Source organism: Oryctolagus cuniculus, chromosome 19 (genome assembly GCF_051225735.1).
Source record: "Oryctolagus cuniculus isolate XC-2025 breed Fujian yellow rabbit chromosome 19, ASM5122573v1, whole genome shotgun sequence".
NCBI classification, from domain to species: Eukaryota; Metazoa; Chordata; class Mammalia; order Lagomorpha; family Leporidae; genus Oryctolagus; species Oryctolagus cuniculus.
Window position 1 is genome coordinate 60,389,220 of NC_142885.1, and position 26,206 is coordinate 60,415,425.

The 26,206-nt window shown below is 41.7% G+C and overlaps 1 protein-coding gene across 30 annotated transcripts in view; it reads right to left on the reverse strand.

Moving 5' to 3' along the window:
* The window catches only part of MRTFB (myocardin related transcription factor B), a 295,069-nt gene that overhangs the window by 153,208 nt on the left and 115,655 nt on the right, over positions 1 to 26,206 (reverse strand). For 7 of the 30 annotated variants that reach the window (XM_089321814.1, XM_089321815.1, XM_089321825.1 and 4 more), the window contains exon 3: positions 12,048 to 12,188. The exons of the other annotated variants lie outside the window; for them this stretch is intronic. The gene's annotated coding sequence lies outside the window, so the exon portion shown is untranslated. The remainder of the gene's footprint in view (positions 1 to 12,047; positions 12,189 to 26,206) is intronic. 30 annotated transcript variants of the gene reach the window in all.

The following is a 26,206-nucleotide window of genomic DNA, read 5'->3' on the forward strand; positions in this document are numbered from 1 at the left end:
AATTAAGTCTGAGGCCTTCCAGTACTACTGACACTCAGAGCCGGGTGAACAGAAGCCTGAGCGCAACGCACAGACCTCAGGCTCCTCCATCAGCACGCCTGTGGCTGTGGGGGCCCGGAGGAGACACAGATTTCCTGACGGAGGAGACTCACTCCACCACTCGGCTCACTGAAGCTCTACTGGAATTCTAAGAAATGGAAAAAAAAAAAAAAAACGCGTGAGAAAATACACTCAGTCCAAACATTCAAACTATTTAGTCCTTTACAGGCCCTTCCTATCTGAGGGCAATGTTCAGTCTTTCTGGCTAAACTGCGGTTCAGGGCCTTAAACCTTAAACACACTTTTTATACTGGATGCTGTGCCAAAACTTGTGTGTAATTTGTCTTCTAAAGTTTTTAAATTCTGGCTCAACAGTGCCCTTTGAAAGAAACTGTCAACCATCAACTAGGTAGAGTATACTTCAATACATTCATCGTGTCACCATGACTGCCTAATTTTTCTCCCTCAACAGTGGCCAACACAAATCATGGTTTCTTTGCAACAGCAGCCAGAAGGCAAGCAGGGTTTCTCTCGTGGGGTACTTAGCGCTCAGCAGATCGGCTGCAGCCAAGCCTCTGTCTCTATACAGTTCAACAATGAAGACAAGGACAGCAGGGACCCTCTTTCAATATCTCTAATTTCTATTTTGATTTCAACATTTAATTTATTGCAACTTAGCTGGATTGACTATAAAGACATTAAAAAGTGAATTCTATTTGTGGCCATTTGGCCAGTGTATGTAATGCAAAAGCATAAGATTCTGTTTCTCCAGATTTTAGCAGAGGAAATAGGAATCTGTGGGTATACCCCATGATTCTGCACAAGTCCTTAGATATAATAAGCTACAGAGGGTGTCAATAGCACCAAGGAAATCCCCAAGTTCATTCTTGTAACACAGACATCAGTGGGGGAGAAACTGTAAGAGGCTGGAAAGTGGCAGAAGAAATACTCCTGTAAGGATACATCCTATCCCCTAGTCTCTGAACACAGCACATGCAACTCCAGCCTTCCTTTCAACATGATCTCCCTAGCAGCTTGCATCCATGTTTGCTGTGTCCTGGAGTACAGAGAGCACTAAGACCCTGATTCTGGGATAAGAAGAAAAGAAACCAGACAATCACATGCTAGTGCCATGGAAGCAGAAGGCATCAGGGCGAGGGGTTCGAATGCAGCCGGGCAAGGGTCAGCAGAGGAAGTCAGTGCTGGAGCTAAGCCTCCAAGAATGAAACAGGCAAACCACAGCAAGGCAGGGCATTCAAAAGCAGCTATTCTAACAGGGAAAAGTAGACACACACACTGGGCTGATACAACGTTAACTTCAAGGTGTTAACTTTTGTTCTAGCTTATGATGCTTGCTGGACACATGGTTAGGAAGTCTGAGACCAAACAGAACTGAAGAGCCAATCTCATTATCATTCAAGAGCTAACGGTTTTTAATGTAATTATAAATGCATGGGAACTCAGTCACTTTGTTTAACTAGAAAAAAAAAAATTACCTGTTCTTCTAAAAGCAGAGTTAGATTCACTTTAGAAAACAAACAATCTCTAGCGGCTTCTTACCTGCGTAGGACTCCTAACTATTTCCTTGAGTCCCTCAGATGGGGGAAATGGCTCCCTACCCAAAACAGTACTAAACATTTATTTAGTGATGACTCACACATTTCCTCATTTAATCTGCAAGCAAGGAAAATGACCATGAGCAATATGTCCATTTCACAGATGAAAGAGGCAAGGCTAAACCCATGGTTAACAGTCTGAATTAACAGCAATTTTTCAGACTCAAGGGTCTGTGTTCTGGTCCTGGCATTCTCACCTCCCCTTACTGCTATTTTTCTCCTCTACAAAACTAAGGGATTAGAAATTTGTTAATTTTAAGAACAGAGGAGTAACCTGCTGCTTCAATCATAAATTTATTCAAACTGCTTGGATTGTCTTCTTTTTTTAAAGGAAAACTAAAATATACAAAATCCTTTACACTCAAGCATGTTTGAAAATAACTCCTCTATTTTTCCTTCTGTTTCTTCCTTACAATTCACCACCAGTCATCTTAATGTCTCTAAGCAAACAGCTGTCACTTATTTTTCAAAATCCCTAAATATAGTACCTTGATTTGGACTGCAGAGGAACTCTGCCTCCTAATACAGATACCAAGAAGATTAATTACATTATGCTAGTTTCCCTTTATTTATAAAATAAGCACAGAATTAAGCTTCTGTAATAAGAAAATTGCCTTTTAAAAATAACTTAGAATTTGTTTTTTTAAAAAAGGAATAGTTTGTTAGAGAAATAACTGTTACTTAGTGACAAGTTTTGAGTGAAATATTGACATGAATCTTTAACAATCAGCTGGCATTCCGCCGCTAGATTTTCCTCCTATTCAATGTAATCTTGTCAGCAACACCTGCCAATACTGTTGCAGCTTTAGTTACCATGACCACCACAAACAGTCTTAATGAAAATAAAAAGCAGAGCCGCCCATTAATCCCAAGGGAGCAGTAGCTGTGTGTGGAATCACTCTTGGCACATTCTGAGTTCACAATATAGCAACCAACATGGAGAACTGCAGCCCATGCAAAATAAACTTAAAGAACTAACAATTTGTGTTTGGTCTCATAGATTTATCCACAGACTTCAACAAAATAAGGTACTCAGACAAAAGCAAGGGAGCCGTGGTATCCCATTCCTCACAAGCCAAGTACACTCTGCAGGCCCCCTTGCACCTCTACTTGCCTCTGCTACAATCTTTATTACACAGAGAAACATAGGATCCAGACTGTGCATTTTAACTGTCATAATTTCTCCGTGCAGTAATATCCTCATGTCATAAGGAGGAACCAGTTTAAATCAAGACCTTAAAAGAACCATATTTGAAGGCCGGCGCCGTGGCTCACTTGGTTAATCCTTCCCCTGCAGCGCCAGCATCCCATATGTGCGCCAGTACTAGCCCCAGTTGCCCCTCTTCCAGTCCAGCTCTCTGCAATGGCCTGGGAAAGCAGTGGAAGATGGCCCAAGTGCCTGGGCCCCTGCACCCACATGGGAGACCGGGAAGAAGACCTGGCTCTTGGCTTCGGATCAGAGCAGCTCTGGCCATAGCAGCCATTCGGGGAGTGAACCAATGGAAGGAAGACCTTTCTCTCTGTCTCTCTCTCACTGTCTGTAACTCTACCTGTCAAATAAATTAAAAAAAAAAAAAAAAAGAGCCATATTTGGGGCTGGCGCTGCAGTGCCGGCATCCCATATGTACCCCGGTTTGAGTCCCCGCTGCTCCACTTCCAATCTAGCTCTCTGCTACAGCCTGGGAAAGCATTGGAGAACGGCCCAGATCCTTGGGCCCCTGCATCCACGCGGGAGACCCAGAAGAAGCTCCTGGCTCTGGATTGGTCCAGCTCCGACCACTGCGGCTGTCTGGGGAGTGAACCAGCACATGGAAGATCTCTCTCTCTCCGTGTGTGTGTGTGTGTGTGTGTGTATAAAACTCTTCATTTTAAATAAATTTTAAAAAATTAAATTAAAAAAACCTGAATCTGTAGTTTCAAAAGCTTCCCTCTGGGGCCGGGGCTGTGGCGCAACAGGTTAAAGCCCTAGCCTGCAACAACAGCATTCCATATGGGCATGGGTTCTAGTCCCGGCTGCTCCACTTCCGATCCAGCTCTCAGCTATGTCCTGGGAAAGCAGATGGCCCAAGTCCTTGGGCCCCTACACCTACATGGGAGACCTGGAAGAAGCTCCAGGCTCCTGGCTTTGGATGAGTTCAGCTCTGACCGTTGAACCAACAGAATGGAAGACCTTTCTCTCTCCCTCTGGTTCTACTTCTCTCTGTAACTCTGTCTTAAAAAACTTCCCTCTGAGCAGGCTGTAGCCTAATGATGAAGATGCTCACAATCCTTCTCAGAATGCTAGCATTCAATGCCTGCCTTCAGCTTTATTTTTTAAGATTTAATTATTTTATTTGATAGGCAAGTTAGCGAGAAGCAGAGGCAGAGAGAGATAGAGAACGAGAGAGCACAAGAGAGAACAACAGCGTGAGAGAGAGGCCTTCCATCCACTGATTGACCTGATTCACTCCCAAGATGGCTGCAACCGTCAAAGCTGTGCCCATCCAAAGCCAGGAGCTTCTTCTGTGTCTCCCACATGGATGCAGGGGCCCAAGGACTGGGGCCATCCTCTTTGCTTTCCCAGGTCATAGCAGAGAACTGGATGGGAAGTGGAGCAGCTGGGACTCGAAACGGCGCCCATATGGGATTCCGGCACTGCAGGCGGTGGCTTTACTCACTACACCACAGTGCTGGCCCCTCCAGCTTCTTGCTATGCAGACCCTGAGAGGTAGCAGTGACAGTTCAAATAACTGGGTTTGGGGTCAGCATTGTAGCTTTGTGGGTTAAGCCTGCGACACTGGCATCCCATCAGGTGCTGGTTAGTGGCCCAGCTATTCCACTTTCAATCCAGCTTCCTACTAATGCACCTGGGAGGGCAGCAGAAAATGGAGGCAAGTGCTTAGGATCTTGTCACCCACATGGGAAACCTAGATTGAGTTCTAGGCTCCTGGCCTGACCCTGGCTGTTGTGGGCACTTGAGGCATGCACCAACAGATGGAAGATCTCGCTCTCTTTAACTCTTTCAAATAATAATCTTAAAAAAAAAAAATAAGTTAAGTTGGTTCATGTCACCCATGTGAGATACCTGGACTAAGTTCCCAGCTTCAGCCCACCTTAGCTATCAAGGGCATGTGGGAAGTGAGCCAGTGGATGGGATTCCCCCTCTGTCTGACTCTCTATGTCTTTATCTATTAGAGAAATAAAATTTTTTTAAAAAATAAAAATTTTCCAAGAAAATTCCAAGTTCAGATGGCTTCACTGATCAGTATTAACAAATATTTAAGGTTAAAAAAATAACAATTCTATCCAAATTCTTTCAGAAGATTTAACAGAAATACTTCCCAGCTTATTCTAGGACATCAGCATTAACCTGACACCAGAACAAAAAAAGCTATTATGTCCCTCATACGCATATATATAAACATTCTATACCAAAATTTACAAATTAAATCCAACAACATAGGGTAATGCATCAGGAGCCAAAGGGTTTAACCCAGGAATATAAGTCTGGTTTATCATTCACTACACATGTAATTAGACTTATCAAGAGACTAAGAAATAAAAACCATGTGATCACCTTAACAGATGCAGAAAACTAACAAAATCCAAGATTCATTCCTGACTAAAATAACTCTTAGCACACCAGAAACAGCAGAAAGCACCCATAACCTGATTAAGGAAATCCACAAAAATCTATAGCATCACAGTAACAACAGATTGAATACGTTCCCTTTTGTGTGAGGAGCAAGATCAGGATTCTACTCTCACCATATCCAATATCATATTACTGATTTTGTTTAGTTCAATTAGGCAAGAAAAGGAAATAGCAGGCATTCAGATTACAAGTAGTAATAATAATAATAAAATGATTTTAAATTGACATTATGCAGGAAATCTAATGAAATGTAGCAAAAAACACTACTAGTTAGTTTAGCAAAGTTGCAGGATACAAGACGTATAGGCAAATGTATTTCTACGCTGGCAGGGAATAACTTCATATTAAATTTTTAACGCTATTTACAACACTAAAATATTAAATACTTAGGACACATATGCAATGATGCGTAAGAATGCTGAAAGGGGATCAAAGATGGCAGATTAGGGAGCGGCACGCTGCCCTGGGCTAGGGATAAACAGTGAGGAGAAAAGTGTAGGAGGCATACTCTCAGGAGAGAACTGGAGAGAAAACCACCCGGCAAGCCCCACAGGAAGAGCTGAAACTGCGTGAACCCGCAATCTGGCTGAAAGGGTGGGCGCCATTTTGCAAAAGGACAACAACTACGGAAGCCTGCGGATGTGAACAAACAGCTCACTGGGACGGGGCACCTGAACGCAGGGCTGGCAGCAGCAGGCAGCCAGGCATTTGGCCAGTGGCTTCGCCTAGTGTGCACGTGTAATCCAGAGCTTCAAGTAGAGGGAATGGCCGGCATCCCCCGCTGACTCAGAGCTTGACTGGGAGGTAGCTAGGCAGCTGCAAGAGCTCTGGCTATTGCAGCCAATTGAGGAGTGAATCAGCGGATAGAAAACCTCTCTCTCTCTCTCTCTCTCTCTCTCTCTCTCTCTGCCTCTCCTTCTCTATGTAACTCTTTCAAATAAATAAATAAATTTTAAAAAAATATATGAAACTTGCGTAACTTAAATAAAATTTAAGAAAATAAATGACTGATGAGAGAAATGGGCTGAAATACTCAATATTGCTAAGAAGTCAGTTGTTTCGGGGCTGGCGCTGTGGTGTAGCGAATAAAGCCGCCACCTGCAGTGCCGGAATCCCATGTGGGCGCTGGTTCAAGTCCCGGCTGCTCCACTCCAATCCAGCTCTCTGCTATGGCCTGGGAAAGCAGTGGAAGATGGCCCAACTCTTTGGGCCCCTGCACCTACATGGGAGACCCAGAAGCAGCTCCTGGCTCCTGACTTCGGATTGGCACAGTTCTGGCCGTTGCGGCCAATTGGGAGTGAACTGGCAGACAAAAGACCTTTCTCTCTCTATGTAACTCCGACTTTCAAATAAATAAATAAATCTTCAAAAAAAGTAAGTTATTTCAAAAATGATCTACATTAAGCTATTAAGAGGTTAAGCCTCTGCTTGCGCCGGCATCCCATATGAGCACCAGTTAGTGTACTGGCCGTTTCTCTTCCAATCCAGCTCTCTGCTTATGGCCTGGGAAACGCTTGGTCCACTGCATCCACTTGGGAGACCCAGAAGAATCCTGGCTCCTGGCTCTGGATCAGCTCAGCTCCAGCCTTTGTGGTCATTTGGGGAGTGAACCTGCAGATGGAAGACCTCTTTCTCTCTGCCTTTCAAATAAATAATTTTTTTTAAAATGATCTATAGATTCAATATATCAAAATTCCAGAAGGCTACTTTATATCACTTGATAAGCTGACTCTCAACTTCAAATGGAGATGCAAAGGATCTTGAATAGCCTAAACTGCTCTGTAAAGGAATGCTGGAGGACACTACTGGATTCTAAGACTGACTATAAACCTACAGTAATTAAGACAATGTGGTACTGGGATAAAGGCGATCAATGGACCAAAACAGAGACCAAAAACAGAACCACATATAAGGACAACTGATTTTTAACAAGAGTGCATAGTCAATTTAGTGAATAGGGACTGGTCATTTCAACAAATGGTGCTAGAACAACTAAATAGTCATATGCAAAAATTAACTCAAAATGTGTTAATATACCTAAACAGAAAGCATGAAACCATAAAAATTCTGTAAGAAAATGTAAGGGACAATCTCTGTAACCCTGGTTTAGGTAAAGAGTTCTTAGATGTGAAGGAGGTACCTTTCTCTGAAGGGAGGAGAGAACCTCCACTTTGACTATGACCTTGTCTAAACAAGATAAGAGTCGGAGAACTCAGAGGGCTTCCATAGCCTTGGAAACTCATGACTGGAGCATAGGGAGATTACTGATGCCATAGACAGGAGTGTCAATTGGTAAAGTCAACAACAGGAGTCACTGTGCACTTACTCCTCATGTAGGATCTCTGTCCTTAATGTGCTGTGTATTGAGATTTAATGCTATAACGAGTACTCAAACAATATATTTCACTTTGTGTTTCTATGGGGGTGCAAACTGTTGAAATCTTTACTTAATGCATACTAAACTGATCTTCTGTAAAACAACAAAAAAAAAATTATCAATTCCCAACTTGACTCTCAATGGGATTAAACATGACAATATGTCTGATCTGATTTCATCATCATTTAAAAAAATCATCTATTATTTTTCACTTTATGTTTCTGTGTGGGAGCAAACTGTTGAAATCCTTACTTAATGTATACTAAGCTGATCTTCTGTATATTAAGATAATTGAAAATGAATCTTGATGTGTATGGAAGGGGAGAGGGAGTGGGAGAGGGGAGGGTTGTGGGTGGGAGGGACGGTGTGGGGGGGAAGCCATTGTAATCCATGAGTCGTACTTTGGAAATTTATATTCATTAAATAAAAGTTAAAAAAAAAAAAACAAAGTGAATGTCAGGTACTTCTCATACTTCTTGATAATTGCAGCACAAAAGCATGCAGTATAACCTTTTTTTCTTTTTCTGACTGTGATTAAACACTAAATTCAATTTATGAAAAAAAAAAGAGTTCTTAGATGTGACGCCAAAAGCACAATGCATAGAACAAAATGAACTTTCTCAACATGAAGAATTCCTGCTCTTTGAAAGACACTGTTAGAATAAAGAAATGAAGATGAATCACAGACTGGGCTAAAAGACTGCAAAGCTTAAATCTGAAAAAGAATCTGTACTTGGAATATATAAAGAACTCTTAGAAGTCAATAAGATAACAACCCAAGAAACAAATGGATTAAAGATTGGACACTTTACCAAGGAATGGCAAATACATACATAAAAATTTGCTCAATACTATTAGTCACTATGAAAATGCAAATTAAAACAACAATGAGATCCTACCACCCATCTATTAGAATGGCTTAAAAAGACTGACCACACCCAGTGTTGACAAATACATGGAGACACTGGAAATCCTCATGCACTGCTGATGGGAATGTAAAAGGAAGCAACTTGGAAGGCAGTCTGGAACCTCCAAAGAAGTAAACATGTATATGATCCAGTCATCCCATTTTTTTTTTTTTTTTTTTTTTTTTGACAGGCAGAGTGGACAGTGTGAGAGAGAGACAGAGAGAAAGGTCTTCCTTTTTGCCGTTGGTTCACCCTCCAATGGCCGCCACTGCAGCCGGCGCACCGCGCTGATCCGATGGCAGGAGCCAGGATCCAGGTGCTTTTCCTGGTCTCCCATGGGGTGCAGGGCCCAAGCACCTGGGCCATCCTCCACTGCACTCCCTGGCCATAGCAGAGAGCTGGCCTGGAAGAGGGGCAACCGGGACAGAATCCGGCGCCCTGACCGGGACTAGAACCCGGTGTGCCGGCGCCGCAAGGCGGAGGATTAGCCTATTGAGCCACGGCGCCGGCTCAGTCATCCCATTTTCATTTACTTAGAGAAAGGAAAGTATATGTCTATACAACGACTTGTTGTACTCATAATAATCCCCAAAAAAAAACATTCAAATGACCATCAATAGTGAATAAAGACACAAACACACAACCATACAGTGGGACACTTCCAGCATTAAAAGGGAATAAACTACTGATGCACTCTACAATACAGATAAATCTCAAAATAATTATGCCAAGTGAAAGAAACCAAACACAAAAGAGTACGCATAAGATGATTCCACATTTATGAGTCTGCAACCCTATATAGGCATGCTCATCTATAGCAACAGAAACCAAATCAGCAGCTGCCTGCAGACAGAGGCAGAGGGGCAAGACAGTATGATTACAAAGTGGTACAAAAAAATTTGGAGTGGTGATGAATATGTTCATTACCCTTATTGCTGTGATGGTTTCACGAGTGCTTGTATGTGTCAGAATTAATTACACTTTAAATATGCAGCCAAAGGCCCATCAATTATAACTACTAAGGCAGTTTTTTAAAAAAGAGCTGCCTAGGGTTTGACATTGTGGCTTAATGGGTTAAAGCCGCAGCCCACAGCACCGGAATCCCATATGGGCGCTGGTTCAAGTCCCGGCTGCTCCACTTTAGATCCAGCTCCCTGCTAATATACCTAGGAAAGAAGTAGAAGATGGCCAAGTGCTTGGTCCCCTGCACCCACGTAGGAGATGCAGATGAAGCTCTTGGCTCCTAGATCTGGATTGACCCAGCTCTGGCTATTGCAGCCACTTGGGGAGTAACCCCGCAGATGGAAGATCTCTCTCTCTCTCTCTCTTTCTCTGGAACTCTACCTTTCAAATAAATAAATCTTAAAAAAAAAAAGGGGGGGGGGCTGCCTAAACTATATAGTATCCATGTTAAATTGTCCCCTGTTAGGCAGCATACTGAAAATCTTTTACCAAAGCAAAGCAACTGATGTAACTGCTTCAAGTACACCTTTTCCTTTGACCTTTACTCTATATAAACACAACTGTAAAAGTAAATTACTATTGGATGGGAAAGTGATCAAACTGGTCTCCCTGGATTGCACAGGAGTCTGTTTATGGGCTTTCAACAAAGCTTGAACATTTAAACTACCAATACTGAATGCTCGGTCACTTAACATGGAAAATACTATACCACAAGCTTCCGGAAAGCAATTCATTAATTCAAACAAACATTTACTGCAAATGTACTCTGTGTCTGGCACGGTTCTAGGAGCTGAATTTCATGCAGAATGGCCAATAGTACCAAATTACAAAACCACTCTGCAACTTTTCTTGGAATACTTTGTAAGGTTTTAGTCATGGCACTAAAATAATACAACTAAAGAATGTCAGCAGAAATAGGCTGCACAGACTAGCCCAGTGTTCCTTCTAATACAAAGCTGAAATAACACACACAAATGGTAAGATGACTAGAGCTGTGCTGCCAACAACTTAGACTGCTAGAATGAAAAAGTTATCTCTTGAAGCCTGAGTGAGTTCAGGACAAAGATAAATCCATACTTATAAACACAGCAGGAACAGAGCTTGTCAGCTCCAGGAGGTCCTTCTGGCTTAGAAATACAGAAAGATGTGAAAAACTTAGGTAGACAAACACAAAATGATTCTAAAAATAGCAACAAGGCTGGTACTGAGGATAAACACCACCCTGCACCACAACATACTCTCCACTGTTGAGTTCAGAGAGAATTCTGTTGAACTGAATCAAGGTCTAGAAGTTACATCTTGGAGCTGGCACTGTGGCAAAGCAAGTAAAGCCACCACCCGGGGTGCCAGCATCTGATATGGATGAGGGTTCGAGTCCCTGCTGCTCCACTTCTGATCCAGCTCCCTGCTAATGCGCCTGGGAAAGCAGCAGAAGATGGCCCAAATGCTTGTGAGAGACCTGGAAGCTCCTGGCTCCTGGCTCTCTCTCTCTTCTCTCTCTCTCTCTTTGCCTTTCAAATAAATAAGTACATCTTAAAAAAAAAAAGCTGTATCTTTATTTACTCATCACAAATAGAACACAGAGGTCTACATCTCTTGCCACAACTTACAGCGCGCTTCACAGTTCACAAAGGGCATCCATCTGAAACCTTTTCTGATGTTTTCCCCTGCAGTGATGTCTCTTTGAGGTTTTCTTCCTAAACCGTAACATCAATAAAACTGCACTGTCACAGATAGCTGTTGATCACATGATTCAGATTGTCTTAGAAACAGCTATTCTTTTTCAGTTTTTTAGGATGCCTCTGAACTGTAATGTTTTGTGTTCTCAAAGGAACAATTTTCCTAAACAATAAGCTTTTAGTGAATTTTGACTGACATAATGATTCCCTTTCACATGTTCAGAGCATATTGTACTCAAATTTATATCCACATTAAATACCACTAATCTTCCAAGTGCTCAGTAACCGCGGCATTTCAGACCACACGTTCTGTGAGCATAGTTTGTAAATGGTCTCAATCTTGAGAAGCAATAACCATAAAAATAAAAGGAAAAACCAACCACAGTATTCGTTTCGTTTTTTAAATTTTTAAAAATTAAAATGGCAGTTTTAAGTTATTAAATGTTTTTAAAATCAGTATTAGTTAATGGAAACAACTTGACCAAAAACCTCACAGAATTCTGAGACCCATTAAAGAAAAGTTTAATGAGAAAAAAAAATGAAAACGGCTTTGGTTTAGGTAAAATGGTAAGAAAAGGATCCAAAAAGAAGAGATATTTAATTACCAACAGTTAAAAATTGTGGAAGCTTCCCAGTTCACCTTCAATATGAGTACTGACTTAAAGTAAAAGAGTGAAATGACACCCGCCAGTTTGAGTTCCATTCAAGGTCAGAACCACTTTGTGGTTCTTTCTGACACTTCCAACATCAATTACTGCCCCACTATTACATTTCCTCTTGAAGGAAAACATTGTTCTGCAGCCGAACATCTAATGACAATGTATAACATACCTGGCACTGTGCTGAGCACATCACATGCAGCACCTCCACTCATCCTCACAAACCCATAAACCCACATCGGAGCATTCTGCAGGCAGGTGGAGAGTTAATGATCCTGGTAACCAGCCTGACGTCACAGAGCCGTTTCCCATTCTAAAAGCAAAAAGGAACATCCAGAACCCTTTAGGAGGTGTCTCCTAAATCAGGCCCCAAACTGGACCACACCTACCTGAGAACGCAGTCATCTCATTATGAGCACCGGGTGTTTAATTACTCTCAGTGTGTTATTGCTGTCTAATTCACGCTATTCTGACTGTTCGCCTTTCACAAGGAAGAGCTACAATGCAGCAGCAGGACTGGGTTATACACTGCATTTTCCAGGCACTGGCTTCAGGTAGACTTAATTACCATACTCTCGCAAACTCAGGCAAGGTCTCTTCAGTAAGATGACAAGACTGTTGTTACACACCTACTGAGTGACCTTCCCATTTAATGCTCTTAATTACACCTGACTGTATCTAAAACGGCTTTAAATATTTAAAACAATTTGTATTTTAAATGGTACCAATATTTATAACATAAGCATATAATTGGTGTAAAATTGTAACAGGAAATATAAATAAGTGATTCAGTCTTCATTCCCCCAAAAAAAGATTCTACATTTTGTTAATGTCAGCCTGGAACAATGGTTTTTCAACACTCCTGTAGCCCAGTCTTCCACTGCCCTCTTTTACCCATTTAATACACTGGGGTTTCACAGATAACATATCCACAAAAGAAGTTTACAAATCACAAAATCCACCCCCTTCTTTTAAAATTTCTGTACATTACTTTGCTATCTTTGAGAGGTGGACAAAACTTATATTCAGAGTTGAGTAACAGTAGAGCAAGAACTAGCAGACAGCTTCTGCATTCTCACTGTCCATTAAGAAGGACTATTTAAGATCTATCAGCTACTTACACTATAGAAACTACAGTTGAGACATATTAGAAGTGTCTACATGGGGGTGGTGGGCGCTGCCTCCCAACACGGGGAATACCTGCCATTTCACACTGAGTCCATCTCCACTTCCCATCCAGCTTACTGCTAATGTGCACTCTGGAAGGCAGCAGGTGATGGCTCAAGTACTTGGGTCCCTGTTCCCGGCTGGACCTGTTCCCAGTGAGACCCAGCTGGAGTTCTAGGCTCCTGTATTTGGTCTGACCCAAACCTTCAGCTGCTCAGGCATTTGGGAGTGAACTAGCAGATGAAGATCCCTCTGTCTTCCAAATAAAGCAAAAACCAAATAAATAAAAATTTATAAATATAGAAGGCACATGAAGGAAAGTGAAAGTTCAAGGAACATGGAATTAAACAATCTTTATTTTGATGCAAATTTTGAAACTCATGCATAATTTTTTCGAAACACATATTTCCATGAACTTTCTGAAATCCCCAATACATATGAATCTCAATTTTGCATCTAAATAAACTTAGCTTTTAATTCAATTGTCCACAAAGTTTTTTTTTTTGTTTGAAGTATCCTCATGTAATTTAGAATCACTTATCAGATTCCTTAGCTAGGCAACACACACTAAATCCTACAGACACTTAAATAAAAGAGCATTTCAATTGTTTTGCATATTCATTCTCAAAATACTCCCTTAATTAGAATCTAGGTAGAAATGAAACATAAATCTAGGTAGAAATAAAACATTTGGATTTCCCCCTCCCATTATTCAATGTTTCTTTTTGAATTATAATTACTAGTCGTTGAAAAAAAACCCAAAAATTACATGAGTGGAGATAGTGTCATCCTTCAGGATCTGTGGAGGGTTAGTTCCAGGGCCCCCCGGGAAACCCAAACCTGGAGATGCTCAAGTCCCTTCTATAAAACAGCAGACTGCATGAATCCTACACGTATTCCCCTGTATGCTTTCAATCATCTCCAAATTAATTATAATATCTAATACAATGTAAAAACTATGTGACTAGTTGTCATACTGTCTGGGTAATAATGACAAGAAAAAAAGTCTATAATAAATATTCAGGACACAGTATTTTTCAAATATTTTCAGTCCTTGATTGGCTGAGTCCAAGGATAAAGGCCCATGAACACATGGGGCTGGAGGGCCGATCGCACTGTGGACTTCAGTGTCATCTAATTTTAAGTGGCACCTTATGGGAGTGACCCTGCCAAGTCCCAGACTAACTGTGTAAGGGACTCAAAGAGCTGTTTGCCCCCTTCCTGACATCTTGGTCATGAATTTTTCTATTCTGAATGATACTACCTTTGAAGAGTTAATCAGAAAAAAAAAAAGCTCAAAGAATAAAATCATTTCAGAAAATAGAATAAGCTACACTATATGAGATGTATTTTAATTATTTTTCCAGGAGCCAGAAACCAGTATCCTTTAATTTAAGCTTTGTAACTGATTTTAAGCATGATATAATTTGTAGGGGTCTGAGATCTTGGCACCGAAATTGTCCTCTTAATTACTTAAGTAACCTACACAGGACTTAAACTCATGATTTTGATCTTATCATTAAAATACAAAATATAGTCTCCTTCCCAATCTTGAGTAGCTTTGGTGAAATTCAGAATACACAAAGTTTTAGTCTATCACACATTTATTCAAATTCTGAGAGAGCAAGCATTAATCTACAATTCAAGTGGAAATTATGAGTTATTTTTAAAATATTTATACCTATATATCTCTTACAGTAACTTTAAAAGACGAGCTGCTATAACTTGTGTAGTCAGGATAAATGATTACCACTTGCTAACCCTGAGCCTACATTCAAAGCCAAATTTAATGAAAGTTCATTGGTGAAAAATTAAATAAACAAAATGACTCACATCTCTACTGTAGGGGGAGTAAAGAATCCAAGCAATACAGACAGACACTAAAAACATATACATTTTATTAGAGCATCTTGTCATATGGCAGGGTGGTAGGACAAGAGTATTCAGTCTACAAATGTAATTCAACTGTACTTATACCTTAAAAAAAACCTCTTCCAAATGTGAACATAGGAACATATTACTTTTATAAAACTATGTTTTTCTAATATTTAAGTAATACAATTATGGCACATTTAACCTACTAATGGCTTGGTGGCTTGGTTTTCCTGACAACAGAGTTGGATGGATGCACACTCACCTCAAAATTAAAGGGTAAAAAAACCAAAGTCATATTCCATTTCTAGACTAATGTTCCAATAGTTATTAAGAGATAGGCATCAGGAGCCGGATTTCAAGATGCCAAGATCTGAAATCTGCAATTCATTTTATTTTTAAATTAAAGATGAAACTAAGTTAACATCTGCTACGCAGAAAAAAAGAAATTGAAGTCTTGATGTTGAATTCTCAGTTTTAAGGTGAACTTCCAGTCCTCTCCATTCACAAGCAGGACCTGATTTAGTAAGCTCCTTGCTTTGTATCTCCAGAGTTGATCAAGGCACATTTTCTTAGTACAATCTGTATTGTTCCAAGTGTTTTTATAAACATCTCTTCTGAGCGTTTACAGGAGTGATCTAAAATCATATCCACGGTTTCGTCCTATGAGTCAGTTATTCTTAAAAGGAAATAGAATCTGTCTTTATCACCTTTATTTTCCTATGTATCACATTTAATTCTAGTCTGTCACAAAAATTTTGAGAAAAACATAAACCATATGCAGGACTGTCAGCATATGGGGGGGGGGGCGGAGGATGGACACAATTTTATTACCTCTACGTGAAAACAACACATTTATACAATACTGTTTTTTTTTTTTTTTTTTGGACAGGCAGAGTGGACAGTGAGAGAGAGAGAGACAGAAAGGTTTTCCTTTTTCCATTGGTTCACCCCTCAATGGCTGCTGCGGCTGGCGCACCACACTGATCTGAAGCCAGGAGCCAGGTGCTTCTCCTGGTCTCCCATGGGGTGCAGGGCCCAAGCACTTGGGCCATCCTCCACTGCCTTCCTGGGCCACAGCAAAGAGCTGGACTGGAAGAGGATAGAATCTGGCGCCCCGACCGGGACTAGAACCCGGTGTGCCGGTGCCACAGGTGGAGGATTAGCCTATTGAACTGCGGCACCAGCCAGTACTGAATTTTTAAAATGTCCCTGAGTCAGTAACTCTCAAGGTCTATCAACCATTGGGTCCTACATTCATGACTTTAAAAAAAAAAGATTTATTTGAAAGTCAGAGTTAGAGAGAGAGATCCTCCATCTGCTGGTTCACTCCTCAGATGGCCACAATGGCCAGCACTGGGCCAGTATAAAGCCAGGAACCAGGAGCTTCACTAGGGGTTTCCCACATGGGCAGCAGAGATCCCAAGCTCTTGGACTACCTTCCATTGCTTTTCCCAGGCCATTAACAGGGAGTTGGGTCAGTAGAGCAGCTGGGACAGGACCAACGCCGCAGGTGGCGGCACTGTCCACTGCACTAACGCTGGTCCCCACTCTTCGAATCTGTATTTCCTATACTCACCTGAGAGTCAAACGATCTGACCAACTGTCTGCTTTGCACAGTCACCTGCACTCATTTATTCACCCTTACTGATTGCATACCTACCATGTACCAAGTATAGTATGCTAGGCTCTGCAAGTCACAGCAGAGACGGCCCTGTCCTTGTGGGACTTCTAATAGGGAAAGAAATCAAGTCAAACCAGATCATTACAAAATATGCAACCTAAGATTGAGTCTGCAGACTAAAGTGTCCTCAAACTGTATACAGTTTACTCCCTGCCTGCTCACCCCTCAACCATGTTCTGGGGGCAGAACTGGCATCATCACGGGCTACCAAATCACACACTTGGGAATCATTCTTGACACCCCCCCCCACCCCCCACCGATGCCAAGACTTTCTCAACTGCCAGGTTTGGCAGTATTCCCAGAGTGGGCATGCACAGATGGCTCTGCCAGAAGACCCCCTGCCCACTTCTTCCAGGAATGCTCAGTGTGATAATGGTAGAAAGTTTCCAACAAAGACCCCTGTTTGACCACAGAGCAAAAAACCCAGAGCCAAAAGTGCCCCTGGGATTTTACAAGCAAAATCTCAGAGGCAGGAGCTCTAAGTGAGAGGATGGCTCCTGTCCTGTGATCATGAGCACCATTTCCAATCCCTAGGGTCTCTCAAGTCCTGCTAGTTTCGGTAGCATTTCACGGCTTTTGCAACCTTCTTCAGGCATCTTCCAATGACCCATCATCCCCAACTCCCTTAAGATAGCTGAAGTGAGTCTTCTGTTAACTTGCAGTCAGGCATCTTGACTAATGCTTCTTCAACAACTCCAGCCCATATTCTCTACCTCTGCCACCAGTGCCCTAGTGCAGGGCCTGCCTCTCAGCTCTCCCCTGGGCCAGTGTCACAATGCATCAGGTCGCATCTCTGATGCTGCCCTTTGTATCTGGCACCCACACTGGAGTAACAGAGTGGTCAGGTCATTCCTCCTCCACTAGACTCTTTCAGTGGTTCCCACTACCAACAGGAAAATCTAAATTCCTTTAGAGGACATGCTCAACTCCACAATCTTCCCCTCCAGCCAGGCAATTGCTACTCCTAGTCTCTCATTTTATGCTCTGGCTGTAGAACTACTTGGGCTTAGTCTTTGTCCTGGGTTAGTCTGTGTTCGTTTGTGTTCTCTCTCTCTCTCTCTCTCTCTCTCTCTCTCTCTCACACACACACACACACACACACACACACACACACAAATACACACACCTCATGCTGAACTGTTTTCCTTTTTGGTCAATGTGAAGAAATTTTAAGAAGCCTCATTCTTTAGGCTCACTTATAGGCATCAAAGTCATCACATCTGTGACTACATTTTATTACAACAAATATCCTAAATAAGGCTGCTGTAAGGTACCTGGTACCAATATACACAGCATACAAAGCAACAAGTAACCTGAAGAAAGACTCACATGCTGAACCAGGAAGTCTGTCACTCACCCATCTCTGTGGACCCAAAACTGGCATGCGCTCTCTTACGAGGCCTTCTCAACCACAGAATACCTCCTCTTCCATCCTATGAACCTCCCCATCTTCTGTGGAAGCTGTCAGCACGGCATGTGAGCATGAGTTCCTTAAGGATAGGGCCACCTCCCCTACTCACCTCGGGATCACATCAGACACATGTAAGTGCTCACTGAATGCTGCATGCACTCTAAGCCAGGTGATACCCAAAGACATGTTTCTGATTTAAAACGAAAAAAGCACACTGGGTATGAGGCTACAAAACTTGGTCTTCTCACAACGAATTAGAGAAGAACATCTGAAAACGTACAAGATGCCTAATACCTCTAACCCATTTACAGTTAATGAACTAGTTTTGTACAAATTTCTTAAATGGGAGAAGTCCAGAAATAAGGTATTTTCTAACTTACAGAAATTTTCAGAGAAAATGCACAGTAACAAAAAAATGGGTAAACTAGACTTCATCAAAACAAATAACTATTTTCTTCAAAGAACATTAAGGAGTTAAAGAGATAACACAGCATATAAAATAAAAAATGTATAATTCATGTATTTGATAAGGGTGTGTCTATTCAGAATACATAAAGAACTGTTAGAATTCCATAAAAAGAAAACCCAATTTTTAAAATGGGCAAAGAGTTTGAGTCAGTATTTCCCGAAACGCACCACAAAAATGGCTAAAAAGCATATGAAGATATTCAGTAACATCAGCTATCAGAGAAATGCAAACCAAAAGCACAATGAGTTACCAATTCATATCCATTAGGATGGCTACTGTGAGAAAAACAAAAAGCAAAAAGGCCAAACACGGAGAAGTGTTGACAAAGAAGTGGACAAAGTAGAACCCTCAAACATTGGTCTGGAATAGAAAATGCTGCAGTTGCTTTGAAAAACAGTGTGGGGCTGGCGCTGCGGCATAGCGGTAAAGCTGCCATCAGCAGTGCCGGCATTCCATACGGGCGCCAGTTAAGAGACCTGGTAGCTCCAATTCCGATCCAGCTCTCTGCTACGGTCTGGGAAAGCAGCAGAAGTCCTCGGGCCCCTGCACCCGCATGGGAGACCCAGAAGAAGCTCCTGGCTCTGGATCGGCACAGCTCCGGCTGCTGCGGCCAATTGGGGAGTGAACCAGTGGATAAAAGACTTTCTCTTTCTGCCTCTCTTTCTCTGTGTAACTCTGCCTAAAAGAAAGAAAAAAAACAAACTGCAGTCCCACATACAGTTAAACAGACAGGAAAGCTTTGTGGTGCAGCAGGTTAAGTCACTGTGATGCCTTATTCTCTATCAGAGTGCCAATTTGAGTCCTGGCTATCTTGTTTCCAATCCAGCTTCGTACTAGTGTATCCTGGGAAACAGTAGAGACTGCATCAAGTGCCTAGTCCTCCGTCACTCACATGGGAAGACCCAGATGGCATTCCAGGCTCCTGTATTTGGGCTGACCCAGCCCTGGCTATCATGGGCATTTGTGGAGCGAACCAGCAGATGGAAGATCTTTCTTTCTGTCCACTACTTTGCCTTGCAGAGTAATAAACAAAAAAAAAAAGTTAAACAGAGTAATAGAGTTATCACATGATACTCTCTTTCCTTCTAATTTTGCCTTTCAAATAAATAAATCTTAAAAAAAAAAAATCTATTCACAAACATGTTCATGGGGCCAGCACTGTGGTGCAGCGGGTTAACGCCCTGTCCTGAAGCGCCGGCATCCCATATGGGCACCAGTTCAAGACCCGGCTGCTCTACTTCCAATCCAGCTCTCTGCTATAGATTGGGAAAGCAGCAAAAGATGGCCCAAATCCTTGGGCCCTTGTACCCACATGGGAGACCTGGAAGAATCTCCTGGCTCCTGGCTTCAGATCGGCGCAGCTCTGGCCATTGCAGCCAATTGGGGAGCAAACCAGCAGATGGAAGACCCCCCCCCCCCACCTCTCCTCTCTCTGTGTAACTCTTTCAAATAAATAAATAAATCTTTTTTAAAAAGTTCACAAAAAATAACATGTTTCTTAACAGCCAAAATGGATTTTAAAATGTGGTATAGCCATACAATGGAGAACTCTTTGGCAATAAAAAGGAATGAAGCTCTGTTGTATGCTACAATCTAAATGAACCCCAAAAACTAAGTGAAAGGCCGCATTCTGAATGATTTCACTTATATGATGTGTCCAGGATGGCTAACTCTACAGAGACAAAGTCAACCAGTGTACGCCAGAGCAAGGAGGAGGGGAGAATGTAAGTTCTGCTGATGGGTACGGCGCTTCTTTTGGGGATGACAAAAGTGTTCTGGAATCAGATAGTAATGAACAGTGCATAACTCTATGAATATACTAAAAAAAAAAAAATTCATGGGGGCTAGCACTGTGGCACAGCAAAATAAGCCATTGCCTATGACGCCAGCGTCCATATGAATACCAATAGGAGTCCTGGTTGCTCCACTTCTGATGCAGCTCCCTGCTCATGGGCCTGGGAAAGCAGCAGAAGACGGCCCAAATGAGAGACACCTGCATCCAGGTGAGAGACTAGGATGGAGCTCCAGGCTCCTGGCATCAGCCTGGCCCAGGCCCAGCCATTGTGGCCATTTGGGGAGTGAACCCGCAGATGGAAGATCTCTGTCTCTCCCTCCCTCTCTGTAACTCTTTCAAATAAATGTATAAACCTTTCTAAAAAAACTCAACTGTACACTTTAAGAGCGAACTTTACGGTATATGAATTTTATCTCAATAAAATTATTTAAAAAAAAAAACAGGCTGCACAGTGTCATGTAGTAACAATTCTATGCAGAGGCCTGGTCGAATAATTCTGCCTGCTACAGGATAACCTGTTGTAAAAATGCACACAATCTATTCAAATGAGGAAACAATTTATTTTCCTACCAATAAATCCCTATGCCGACCATAAAACCAACCCAAAGAAGAAAGAGGAAAGAACAAAAGAGCCCGCAATTTGCAATTAGCTGGCAGGTACGGAATGAAATTAACCAGTCTGCACAAAGAAAAACGTTTATCAAAACTGCTCACCTCCCTTTGATTAAACACATTTAAACGTGTCAAAGTCCTTTTTACTCATGAGAAAATGTGCCAGCTTCTTTATTAGCACAGGGCAAGGAAAAACAAGCAGTCTCTCCTATAACCAAATTAACATCCCGCAGAAGGTCTGTTTGTACTTGGCAGTCATGAACCTTTCATCTCAGAGCGTTGCTAAATTAAACAAGCTTATGTTGTATTGAACACAATGAGCCCGACACCCTGGCAGGCCCCTAGACTCACCAGGCTGCTGAAGAACCTGAGAAATAGAGAGGAGGGGGAGATGATGATGATGCTGGTGATGAAGCCACTTTACTTTCCTTCTGCCCAACATTTCAACTACCTACAACGATGGAAACAACTTTCTAACAGTCTACCAGCATCTGCTGGCACACACACAAAGAGAGTACTGACTTTGGAGCCGGAGAGATCTGGATTCAGGTTATGATTTTGTTTTTTTAACTTGCCAGCTCCACACCCACGGACACATTTCACAATCTCACTGAGGGCCTTCCACTGGTGCTGTGAGAACAACATGAAGTAATGTACGCACACAAAGGACAGCACCATGCTCAGTATATACCCCACCATAAAAATCCTCACTGCTCGCCATTCTTCACAGCAGATGTTACGTAGCATAGTGGAAGTCACCAGCATCTGCCATCCTCCTACCCCCGGGACATCTGAACAACTGAAAGAGACTATGGAAATCCCATATTAAAAGAAGTATCCCCCTCAGTCTCCCTCCCCTCATCCATAGATCTAAAGGTAAGAAAGCCATCAATGAAGTCTCTTTCAGTATTAAATCATGGTCCCACACAAGGCATTCATTCACCTAAGAGGTCTTTAAAAGCACTGAACTGAGAGGCACACCAGGAGAAACACTCACTGTTACAGGGAAATGCATATTTTGCAGTGCAATAATTGGTAACCTTTCCATAAAGATTGATGCAATCTGATTATAATTCCCAAGCGTCAGGACTCAGTTCTTAAGGTAAAAGAAAAAAGGAAGTGGGACGGTTTCAAGAACTCCAGAGAAGACGTAGGAGGATATCCTTTCTCACTGACAGCAATTAATGTTTGAGTGATGGCTGCTTGAAGGTTCAGACAGAAAAACCCTGTCACATTAGAACAGACTGAAATATATTTAAAACAAATCTTACTGCCTTTAACATACACAAACACTTAACCCTCACCTTATCTTTTCTGAACAAAGGAACACGAGTGTGAAATTCCAATAGTTGCCATCACACAGCTATGACAGAAAATGAAAGACGGTTTTCCAGCTGCTTCCCATGCTGGACTAAGAATCAGATGCCCCCTCCCAGTCCCAGACACACTTCCATCAGGCCACAACACTGGACCACGCACCCTGGGTTGGGAAGGAAGGAAATTTCTGGAGGGAGGGACACTCAGAGGTCAGGATAAGCCTCAGGACTTCCACTGAGCTCATCATGGAAGCTGTGGCCTAAAGCTACTCTTCTCCCTTCATCTTTCCAAAACTCTACCCTTAAGATTCTGAGTTATACCACCATGGGAGAGAACAACTCCGTTGTTCAACAACACCAAAGAAGTGAGCCCTGCTGTTGTCTTCACTGGCGATCTATTATCTACGTGGCTATAGATAAACAATGCTTTAATCACCTTTATCCTCCTACTGCAATTCAACACTCTCACCCTGATCGTTCAAGTTCCCTCCGAAATAGGCCTTTGCCACAGATTCTGGACATGAAGACAGAGCTTTTTTTTTTCTTTTCTGTCCAACTTTCCAACCAAATGACCACTTATCCTGCCAGTCGAAACTTTAAGCTTTAGGCCTAAAATAGGAAGAGACCATTACAAATGCATAAAATCCAACCCATTTAAAATGAAAGAGCCTGAAAAGCTTCTGCTTAAATACAGCATAAAAAATTTTACAAACGCAGCTAAAAGAAAAAACAAATGATAAAGCCTTAATTTTAATTAGAACTTTTGCTTAACTACTAGTATTTCTTCACTCTCAAGCAGCATCTTTAGAATCAAGGTCTTAAATCATGCAATTAAAGAAATTAACTCATCAGTAAAATGAAAGCTACCATACAAGCAAATTCCTCCACAGCCACAAAAAAAAAGATTCAAGAACCCGAAACTTTGGTTATTTTAGAAAACAGTACAAGATTATACCACTGCCACAATGAGATAGAAAAGGGAAAAGTCCAGAAAAACCTAATTTAAAGCCTTATTAACAGAGACTATAATTTTAATTCTGCCTAGGTTTAACCTTGGACTACTCATTAAGAAAGAGTTAAGCAAATTAAAGTGCAAAAGTTGTTGCTAAAGGATTGTTTAATCAATTAAAAATATTACATACAAAAAACTGCTGCTAAAATACTAAAGAAATAATGACTTGATCAGCCCTTATCCTGACTGTCAATGAACAACTTAATACTTTATCCCTTTTAATATTTTTTGTTCTACTTAATACTATTGGTTGTACTATTTAATTAACACACAATTATTCTTAGGTGTTTAAATTTAACTGAAAAGTGATCCCTGTTAAATATAAGAGTGGGAATAAAAGAGGGAAGAGATGTACAGTTCGGCACATGCTCAATAGGACTTGCCCCAAACGGTAGAGTTAGAAACGTGCCAGGGAATTCCAATTCAATCCCATCAAGGTGGCATGTACCAATGCCATCTCACTAGTCCAAGTGATCAGTTTCAGTTCATAATTGATCATAATGATAGGGTTAAGAGTCAAAGGGGTCACATAAACAAGACTAATGTCTGCTAATAATAACTGATAGAATTAAAAAGGAGAGAACGATCCAACATGGGAAGCGGGATACACAGCAGACTCATAGAATGGCAGATGTCCTAAACAGTACTCTGGCCTCAGAATCAGCCCTTAAGGCATTCAGATCTGGCTAAAAAACCCATGAGAGTATTTCAGGCATGGAAAGCCAAGACACTCTGGCCAAAAAAAAAAAAAAAAAACCCTAAATGAAAGATCTCTGAGTGAGATCCCACTGGAAAGAACGAGCCACCAAGGAAGTACCTTTCTCTGAAGGGAGGAGAGAACTTCCACTTTGACTATGGCCTTGTCTAAATAAGATCGGAGTTGGCAAACTCAGAAGGCTTCCATAGCCTTGGCAACTCATGACAAGAGCCTAGGGTGATTACTGACGCCATAAATAGAGTGTCAGTTGTTAAATCAACAACAGGAGTCACTGTGCACTTACTCCCCATGTAGGATCTCTGTCCTTAATGTGTTGTACTATGTGAATTAACACTATAACTAGTACTCAAACAGTACTTTATACTTTGTGTATCTGTGTGAGTGCAAACTGTTGAAATCTTTACTTAGTATATAATAAATTGATCTTCTGTATATAAAAATAATTGAAAATCAATCTTGATGTGAATGGAATGGGAGAGGGACCGGGAGAGGGGAGGGTTGTGGGTGGGAGGGAGGTTATGGGGGAAAAGCCACTGTAATCCAAAAGCTGTACTTTGGAAATTTATATTTATTAAATAAAAGTTTAAAAAAATACTAATTAAAACTCATTCATCCATTCTTTAGAATCCCATATTCCAGAGGAAACAAAGCATATAAAACAAGAGATCAAACAGTGCTTAAATCTGTTATGTAAGGGCTCCGTCCTCTCTGCTTATTTTTGCTGTGAACACTAGTTTAGGAAACAGGAAAGCTTTTAATAGGCAAGACATTGAACAAAGATACAGAGATTTTTCTAAAGATTTTATTTATTTATTTCAGAGAGAGTTACAGACAGAGGGAGAGAGAAAGGTCTTCCATCCGCTGGTTCACTCCCCAAATGGTCGCGACAGCCAGGACTGGGCTGATGAGAAGCCAGGAGCCAGGAGCTTCCTCCAGGTCTCCCACGTGGGTGCCAGGGCCCAAGAACTTGGGCCATCTTCCACTGCTTTCCCAGGCCATCAGCAGAGAGCTGGATCAAAAGAGGAGCAGCCAGAACACAAGCCAGCACCCACACCCTAGGGATGCTGGCACTCTAGGCAGAGGCTTAATTTACTACTCCACAACACCGGCCCCTGGACAAAATTTTATACATTCCTCACGATGGCTGGCAATCTATTTCCCTACTTTTTAAAACTAAATGCTGAGCCATACAATTAAAGCATAACTCATTTTCTCTCCATTATAACGAAAAGTATAATTGGGAGCATTCACTATATCCTTGTCCTCAAATAATAATAATAATAATAATAATACCTTTGAAGAATATCCCCAGGCCTAAACAAAGGATTCTTTAATAAACTGAATATTCTACCTAGGTTAGATACTTACTTTGCCCCTACCAACAAGCAAACAAATAAATAAGTGTATTTAAAACACGGTAGTATGTATGATTTTGAAAATCAGTGAGATACAGTCTAAATCAAAATTCCAAACAAAATGCCACAAAATGTTACAGTATCAAGTGTCACTACAATTATGTATGTCTCAATTTAGGTACATATAAAAAAGCACAAATGCTAGTTTTATTTTCCGAATTAAAATTCAAGGCATTTCTTCTTTACACCTTAATATCAACAATAATATCAACTGTTAACTCTTTCAGAAACCATCTGGGTGTCTGCCAAGTCTGGACTTGATTTTTTTTTTTTTTTTTTTGACAGGCAGAGTGGACAGTGAGAGAGAGAGACAGAGAGAAAGGTCTTCCTTTTGCTGTTGGTTCACCCTCCAATGGCCGCCACGGCTGGCGCGCTGCGGCCGGCCCATGGCGCTAATCCGAAGCCAGGAGCCAGGTGCTTCCTCCTGGTCTCCCATGGGGTGCAGGGCCCAAGCACTTGGGCCATCCTCCACTGCCTTCCCGGGCCACAGCAGAGAGCTGGCCTGGAAGAGCGGAAACCGGGAAAGAATCCGGCTCCCCGACCAGGACTAGAACCCAGTGTGCCGGCGCCGCAAGGTGGAGGATTAGCCTATTGAGCCGCGGCGCCGGCCTGGACTTGATGTAAACACCAGTTGGACCATGTGGTCCCCAACTCACTGTTCAGTCAACTATATTAACCTGGGGTGGAAAGAAAAGCACCTACATGAAGGGCAATCTATATGAATATGCATTTGATATCTAGGAAAAACAGTTGACATCTGACTTATTAACTCAAAGAACAAATAATAGATCAATGACAAAGCTGATATTAGTTTCATGTGAGACCTTCCTTAATTGAAACGAAATCTAAAGCAAACATAA